The following is a 7,995-nucleotide window of genomic DNA, read 5'->3' as shown; positions in this document are numbered from 1 at the left end:
ATGAATTTGCTAATACTACTCCTGTTGTAAATAGAAAAATAACTCCTAAGACTCGTAATATTGATAGGGAATAGTTGATTTGTGTCCCGTGTACTTTAATTCCTGTTGGTATGGCAATAATTATTGTAGTAAAGTATGCTCGTGTATCTACGTCTATTCCTACAGTAAATATGAGATGTGCTCATACAATAAATCCTAGGAAACCAATTGCTATTATTGCATAGTAGATTATTCCTAATACTCCAAAGGTTTCTTTTTTACCTCTTTCTTGGGTTACGATGTGTGAAAATATACCAAATCCTGGTAAAATTAGGATGTAGACTTCCAGGAGTCCAAAAAATCAGAATATTGATATAAAATCGGGTCTCCTCCTCCAGATGGGTCAAAAAATGAGGTATTTAGATTTCGATCTGTTAATAATATAGTGATTGCTCCTGCTTGAACTGGCAGTGACAGTAATAGTAGAACTGCAGTAATAATTACTGATCATACGAATAGTGGTACTCGTTCCATGGACATTCCTATGGTTTGTATATTAATTACTGTTGTAATAAAGTTGACTGCTCCTAAGATGGAGGAAACTCCTGCTAAATGTAATGAAAAAATTGACAGGTCCGCAGATGCTCCAGCATGTGCAATTCCTGGGGATAGGGGGATATAATGTTCAGCCAGTTCCTACACCACTTCCTACAACTCTTCCTGACAAAAGAACGGGGGTAGTAGTCAAAATCTTATATTAACGTGGGTAGTAGTGAAAATCTTATATTATTTAATCATGGGAAGGCTATGTCGGGGGCTCTGAGTATTAGGGGTACTAATCAATTTCCAAACACCCCAATTATAATAGATATAACCATAAAGAAAATTATAATAAATGCATGTGTGGTTACAATTACATTATAAATTTGATCATGTCCAATTAGACTTCCTGGCTGACATAATTCTATACGAATTAGAATACTTAATAATGTTCCAACCATTCCTGATCATACCCTGAAAATTAAATATATTGCACCAATATCTTTGTTAGTAGAAAATAATCATCATTGCAAGAATGGGGTGGCTGAATTATAGGTCATAAACTGTAAATTTATTTATGAGTTTTACTCTCATTAATTTTGGCTTTATAGTTAATATATTTATTTATTAAAATTTCCAGTACAGCAAAGTCTAACCAAAAAGTTATCGACTTTGGAAATGTTCTTTCACGAATACGACGTGATTGGTTTCAGTGAAGTGTGGTTTAATGAAACGATCGGCGAAAGTGAAATACCCCTGAAGGACTTTCAGGTATTCCGCAATGATAGAGGTTCACGTGGAGGCGGAGTAATGTTACTGCTAAACAAGAAGTGGCCCTGCATCAGACGTCTGGATCTGGAAACGTCATGCGAATTAATATGGACTCAGGTAAATATAGGCTCACAGAAACTTTTAATCGGCTGTTTTTATAGACCCCCAAAATCTGGAACTGCAACCTTGTCAGCATTATTAGATTCTGTGCTGAATGCTATGAAGGAAACTGACATTATTCTTATGGGCGATTTCAACCTTCACATAAAATTGTCATCGTCGAACTCTGGCCTCTGCACAGACAATGATGACAGGTGGTTTTTTGATCATTATATCAAAGCGATTGGACTTCATCAGTTTGTAGACTTCCCCACAAGACACACAGAAACTCTCGACCTGTTGCTGTCTTCGTACACAAAGGTCAAGGCCACTCCCGTTGACCAATTCATCGCCTCGGACCACACCCCCATCCATGCCGAAATCCGAGTCCCTGGAAAAGCCCCCAGGCCCTCCCCCTCCTCCAGACCTGTCTACAACTGGAAAAGAGTCAACTGGGAGCAGCTTTCTCTTGTCACCAGCCTAGTACCGTGGACAATGATGGACCCCCTCCGAGCGGAAGAAGCAGTGGATTTCCTTGTGGACTGTGTGCAAGCCATAATTAAAGATCACGTGCCCCTAAGGAAAACAAAAACATCCCGATTCCCATCGTGGTATAGTGAAGAGACGAAACTTACGCTAAAGAACAAAAATAATGCGTGGATCCTGTGGAAACAAGTCCCAAACGTTCATACATGGAACACTTTTACTCAATTAAGAAAACATAGCAAAAACTTAATGCAAAGAGACTATAATAATTACATTCAAACTGGGACGGAAAGTGCTGCTAAAAACCCCAAAATGTTCTGGAAGCTAATTAACTCACGCCGACAACACGACCGTATTCCCGTTCAAGTCTCCTGGAACGGTAAGTCTGCTACAAAGAAGGAGCGCACATCACTTTTTAACTCGTATTTTCACAGCAACTTTACAAATAATACCGCTACTGCACTGCCTGAAGTCAAGCCCATCACTCCTTACACACTCTCTCAAATCTCAACTAACTGCAATGAAGTCCACGAATTATTAAAATCTCTTTCATGTTCTAAAGCTAACGCTCCTAATGATATCCCTGGCATATTTCTACAACGATTAGCCCATATTCTATCCAAACCAATCAGCATAATCTTTAACAAATGTTTTTCTGAGGGTGTATTTCCTCTTGCATGGAAGCAAGCAAATATAGTTCCTATACTCAAACACGGAAACAAAGCTCACGTTACTTCTTATCGTCCGATTTCCTTACTTCCTGCACTTGCACTACTAGCCGAAAAAATAATTTCCAATCGTATCCTTGCGCATGCTACTCCGTTCCTCTCTCCCACTCAACACGGTTTTCTTCCTCATGCTTCATGTGACACAAACCTTGCTTGTTTGCTCACCAACGCGGTTAACTGCCTGAATGCCAAGCAAGACATGGATGTCCTTTACTTAGATTTTTCTAAAGCGTTTGACTCTGTCCCTCATACAAAACTCATCCATAAACTTTCAATCAGATTCAACATTCACGGACCTCTTCTTAATTACTCTCATCTTACTTGCACAATAGAAAGCAAAGGGTTATCATATCTGGTTGCTCTTCGTCATGGCTCCCTGTAGCTTCCGGTGTGCCTCAAAGAAGTTCTCTAGGGCCCCTGTGTTTCACTCTTTTCATGGACGATATTCATGAATATATTTCTCCAGAATGCTCAATTTTATTGTATGCTGATGACCGTAAGTTATTTAGAAACATCGCTTCAGTTGAAGACACTTGTTCCTTGCAAGACAATCTCACACACATTGAACGCTGGTGCCAAGACTGGAATCTGAAAATAAATCCCGAAAAATCCGTTTTTATGAGGTTTACCCTCAAATCCAATTTTACAGCACCATCCTATAGATTATGCAACAAAATCATCCCGTTCGTACAACAGCACAAAGATCTTGGAGTCATTTTCGACAGCAAACTCATTTTCATCCACCTCATAGATTACATAACTTCGAGAGCCATGAAAACCCTTGGGCTAATTTACAGATTTACAGATATCACACATGTTTCTGCCCTCAAAACCTACTTTACATCGTGCGTCGTACCTATTCTTGAATATGGTTCCTGTATTTGGTCAATGGCCTGTGATAGCAATATAAAGAGAACAAACAAAGTGGTAAATTTCTTTATCAGAATAGTCAAACATAGATGCCCAGCCCTTGCAAACTTTTCCAAACATGAAATTCTATCCACTCTTCAAATTCACGATCCGTCCCTTCGCCGTCAAGTTTCAGATCTAACATTTCTTTTCAAAATCATGAATGGACAACTTTTCACTAACGAACTCTTGCCACATCTTCACATCCGGATCCCACGTACGAACAGCAAATGCAACAACTTCTTTTACACAAAAGCCTCAAGGCTATCCCTAGAACAAAGGTCATTTCTCTATAGGCTACAAACAAGGTACAATACACTAGTTGATCCTCCAGGCTTCCATCTATCTAAGCAGGATTTCAGAAATGCGTGCATCAAGCAGCTGAAGAGAAATTAATATTTGTTATACCCTTGTTATTGTTTTATTATTATTGTTTAATTTTTATTATTTTTTTGTATTATTCTTGTTACATATGTGTGCGTGCTTCTCATTTGTTAATTTCTATTTTTCTCGCTGTTGATATCCTGATATAAAATGGTTTTTCTCTGTATTCAGGATTTCTCAAATAAATAAAAAAAATAAAAAAACCTGAAAGAAACAACAGTAAAACAGTACACTAGTGTTAAAATGAATACACGAAACAAGATAAAATAAAATAAAATAAACAAAATATAAATATAAACATAAACAAGTCGAGACAGTTCCAAGGTAAACAGATGTGTTTCACAAAAGCATTAGTTATATACAATTTTTTCTATGTTGGTGATAAAAGATGGATATGAACTGAATATATCGGTTTGGTTTGAGATGACATTGAACTGATTTGGTAGCCTATGAAATAGTGAACGTTGAATGAGTGAGAGTCTTGGAGTTGCAGTGTGGAAAGTTTCCTTGCTCCGTGTTTTATGTCTGGGCACTCTGAGGGAGAGTTCGTGGAGTGGGATGCTGCATCTTAGGTTTCCATTAATTATCTTATGTAGTAATTTCATATCTGCAACTTATCTACGTGATTCTGGAGTATTTATGTTTACGTTTACAAGCAGATCTCTCTTAGGTAGGTGTCTCAGGGCCGGCACTCTATATCGAACGATGGAGAGGAAAAAGCTGAGAACATTGTCGATCTTGGAGGTATGAGAAGGGGCAGCCATGTTCCAGATGGGTGAACAGTATTCTAGAATGGGGGACACAAAAGTTTTGAAGTAAATGGAAAGTGCTTTCGGGTTATGGATTTCGGTGAATCTGTAAAGTAAGCCTAGCATACGCATTGCCTTTTTTGTGATGGTTGATATGTGATTATCGAAAGTTAGTTTAGAATCTATGAGGATACCTAGATCTCGTTGTTGTGCTTCTTTTGTTAGAGTGATGTCAGTGAGTGTATAATTACCTTCAAGATTGTTTCGCTTCAATATAATTTTGGACTGCAATTTCAAGGTAATACATACAATGTATTAAGGCCTAAAAGAGTGCCCTTTATTTATGACTTTGAAGGTCATTAATTTAAAATTAACTTAAGACCTTAGAAAGACATATAAATTGGATGAACTAGTGGGATTCCATAAATTGATATAAAAATTGTGATTACTGATAATACTTGTTCTTTTAGATTTAGCGGCTTGTTATTAATAATTCACATATTGGTTTTGTAATTTATTAGAATTGAGGTGATGGAGGTTCGTAAGCAATAATATAAGGTTAATAGCGATATACTGATTTATAAAGTAATTATTAGTAATTGTTTAAAGTTGGTTATTTTGATAATAACCATTCATTTTGGTAAAAATCCTAATAGTGGTGGAAGACCCCCAAGGCAGAGTATTGAAATAAAGAGGGATATCTTTTTTATAGAGGGAAGCTTTAGTATGAAGAGTTGGTGGGTATAATATGATTTGTTTATTGAAAATAGCATAATAGCGGAGGAGGTTATAAGGATGTATACGAGTAAGTATGTTAATCAGGTGTTATTCTCAGGATGATTCATGATATGTGGTTAATTGATGAAAAGGCTATAATTTTTCGTAATGAAGTTTGATTTAACCCTCCAATTGCTCCAAAAATTGCTGATATCCCGATTGTGATAGTTAAAATTATGTTTAAGTCATCAACTACGTAGCTAAGTAGTGTTGATGGAGCAATTTTTTGAATAGTTGTTATTACAAAACAATTAATTCATGTCATCCCTTCTATAACTTCTGGCATTCAGATGTGGAATGGAGCTGCTCCTATTTTTATTAATAATGCTAAGATTAGAAGATGAATTTGTAAATTAAAATTTATTGAGTTAATTATAACGAGTGCTGCTGTCAGAATTATTGATGATGCTAGCACTTGAATTAAGAAGTATCTAAGTGATGCTTCTGTATTTCGTTGATTATTTGGTGTAGAAATTAATGGAATAAAATATATTAAATTAATTTCTAAGCCTATTCAGGCTCCATATCATGAGGTGGAAGAAATAGAAAGGAGGGTTCCTATTGGGGGGGTCAATAGGAATATTTTTTTTTTTTGGGGGTTGTGAGCATTAAAAAGGGAAGGATTGATTATGAACCTTCATATGTGGGGTATGAGCCCTCTAGCTTAATTAGCTTACCTTTTTGTTATATATAGGTGTATGACATACTATGGGGTTTGATACCATTGGGGAAAGTTTAATTCTTTCAGTTATAAAATATATAGGATAATAAGAACATGTTAGGTTTCATGTATATTTTACTCTATCATGGTAATCCATTTTCAGGCAATTTATTTATATGCTAATTATAGTAGTGGGTTAAAAAAAGTTATTTATTGGTTTTTTTATTTTTATGGTTAATAAGTAGAATCTATCTATTAAATAATATAAAATATTTCAACATTATCTTTAATTTTATTTTATTTTGAAAGTGTTTGTATCTAACTTAAAGTAATTGTCTTACTTTATATGTAATTTTAATGCTTATTGAGGGAAAAAAATTGTGTTCTATATAATATGGGAGTGAGAAAAATTAATAGGGGGGAAATTTTCGTGAGATAGTTTCTAATTACAATCTAATTTAATATAATTCATCTTATGTAATAATAAGAACCTCTTTATAATTTAAATTAAAGTTTTTATTCTGGCTTAAATCTCCTTACTTAAATTTCACATATGTATTTACTAAAGAGAGGTAAAGAAATTCCGCCGATTTCTGGTGGGTTGGACGGTTGCAGGGTTAAAGTTTGGTGGTTCGCAGTGCGTGGGTTTGTTTAGTTTAATATAATTTAGATTACAGGATTTTAATTTTTAATAATGTTGCCCAGCAAAATTCGTGCCAGCTGCCACAGTTAGTCGTGAGGGCATAAATGGTGAGTTGTTGGCTAAATTGTAGTAATAATTAATTTTTGGTTGTTTGCTTTTTATTTGTTAGGTGAAATTTTAAATATAATTTGTTCTTTATTTTTATTAATTTTATAAAGGTGATATGTTTAGACTTGGATTAGATACCCTATTATAATCATTGTAAATTTAGTTTGAGTAGTATTAGTTATGATCTTGAAACTCAAAGAATTTGGCGGTGCTTTATTCTATTTAGAGTAACCTGTTCCGTAATCGATATTCCACGTTTTATTTGACCTATTATTGTAAGTTATCAGTTTGTATACCGCCGTAATTTGAGGATTTAAATATATATTTTATTTTTTCTTTTGTAATATATTCAAGGTCAAGGTGGAGATGGGTTACATTGTGTTGATTTGGATGGTATATTGAGAATATATTTGAAATTGGATTTAATTGTAATTTTGTTTTAGAAAAGTATTTTGATTTATTAGCTCTAGGGTATGCACACATCGCCCGTCGCTCTCATTTATATAGGTGAGATAAGTCGTAACATAGTAGGCGTACCGGAAGGTGTGCCTGGTTTGGTTACTATCAAAATATTTCTATTAGATAGAATATTCATTTACATTGAATAATTAGTGGTGCAATTTGATATATTTTGATAGGGATTCTATTACTATTTGATCTCGTTTATAAATAGGTTGTATATGAAAAGGAATTTTATATTTTTTTGGTAATATGTTTATCATATATAAATTAGTTTGTAATAGATTAGTAGTATAGTACAGGGATTTATTAAATATATGAAATATTAATTTTTATTATAGATGCTAATAATCGTACCTTTTGTATCAGGGAGGATTAAATTTTAATTGAATATTCTTTTCTCTCGAAAGGTGAGGAGCTAGTAAGGTTAATTTTAAGGTGAGAGTGTTATATTTTTCTGTTAAAATTATTATTTGTAATAAAATGTTATTCGAATTATATCTAGTTACTGGGGAATTATATTTAATATAGTTTTACATTTTAATATTTTTATATTAATTTATATTATAGTATTAATATTAAGTTATGACTTGGGGATGTGCTTCTGGTTAATATATTGATTATAACTTTATAATAAAGTATTATATTGATAGGTTTGGAGATTGCTAGTTTTTGTAATTTCGTTATAATTTATTGGGATTT

General features: G+C 34.1%; 1 non-coding gene across 1 annotated transcript; it reads left to right on the top strand.

The window, feature by feature from the left end:
* The first annotated feature begins 7,000 nt into the window (after positions 1-7,000).
* LOC145999788 (small subunit ribosomal RNA) lies at positions 7,001-7,386 on the top strand. The gene has a single exon (XR_014443431.1). It is a non-coding gene; the product is annotated as a small subunit ribosomal RNA (ribosomal RNA).
* The last annotated feature ends 609 nt before the right edge of the window (positions 7,387-7,995 follow it).

The sequence above is a fragment of the Lepisma saccharinum genome, chromosome 15 (assembly GCF_977018435.1).
Source record: "Lepisma saccharinum chromosome 15, izLepSacc3.1, whole genome shotgun sequence".
NCBI classification, from domain to species: domain Eukaryota; kingdom Metazoa; phylum Arthropoda; class Insecta; order Zygentoma; family Lepismatidae; genus Lepisma; species Lepisma saccharinum.
Note: the sequence above shows the minus strand (reverse complement) of the source record. Positions and strands in the feature narration are given on the sequence as shown.